Source organism: Aquila chrysaetos, chromosome 5, assembly GCF_900496995.4.
Source record: "Aquila chrysaetos chrysaetos chromosome 5, bAquChr1.4, whole genome shotgun sequence".
Classification (NCBI taxonomy): Eukaryota; Metazoa; Chordata; class Aves; order Accipitriformes; family Accipitridae; genus Aquila; species Aquila chrysaetos.
In genome coordinates, this window is record NC_044008.1 from 62,197,978 (window position 1) to 62,198,775 (window position 798).

The following is a 798-nucleotide window of genomic DNA, read 5'->3' on the forward strand; positions in this document are numbered from 1 at the left end:
CCTTCCAGAGTGCGAGGGGAACGTGGCTGGTGACAAATTAATCTCAAAGCCAGGCTCAAGTCCTTTGGAGGCGCTGAGCCACTCCGGGGTCACTCTCCCGTGTTCCTTCCCGGGAAGGAGCGTGGGGCTCCGCTGTTCAGTCATTTTCTGATGTGAGTGCTGAGACCTATTTCCGGAAGGTCCCTGGAGCTGAGCCCAGCTGTCGGGAGAGTGGACCAGTCCCAAAAGGCAAAAGCTGGAGGCTGGCTCCTTCTCTGCCATGTCAAGAAGCAGGTTAAAAAGGTGGTGTAGGTGTCAGGAGCAGGAGCAGGAGCAGCAAGATCAGGAGCAGTGGCAGCGGCAGTGGCAGGAGTAGGAGCAGGAGCAGGAGAAGCAGGAGCAGGAGAAGCAGCAGCAGGAGCAGCGGCAGCAGTGGCAGGAGCGGCAGCAGCATTCTGACGAGGTGGCCGAGTGGTGAAGGCGATGGACTGCTAATCCATTGTGCTCTGCACGCATGGGTTCGAATCCCATCCTCGTCGGTCAGCCCAACAATGGCCAGAGTTTCTGAGTGTGAGCGGCTCGATGTGTGCCCCCAAGTAAGCCTTTGTTTTGAGACGAGAGTGAGGGAACTCACAGGATGGTCAGCCTCTCCGCAGTCCCTGGGAAGACGATAGAGCAAAACATCTTGGAAGTACTTTCCAAACATAGGTAGCTCAGGAAGGTGGTTGGGAGTAGCAAGCATGGATTTACAAAGGAGAAGTCATGCTTAACCAAGCTGGTAGCCTTCTACAGTGAGGTGACTAGCTTGGTGGGGAAGCG

At 56.1% G+C, this 798-nt stretch overlaps 1 non-coding gene across 1 annotated transcript; it reads left to right on the forward strand.

Moving 5' to 3' along the window:
- The first annotated feature begins 436 nt into the window (after positions 1 to 436).
- On the forward strand, positions 437 to 518 carry TRNAS-GCU. The gene has a single exon. It is a non-coding gene; the product is annotated as a tRNA-Ser (tRNA).
- The last annotated feature ends 280 nt before the right edge of the window (positions 519 to 798 follow it).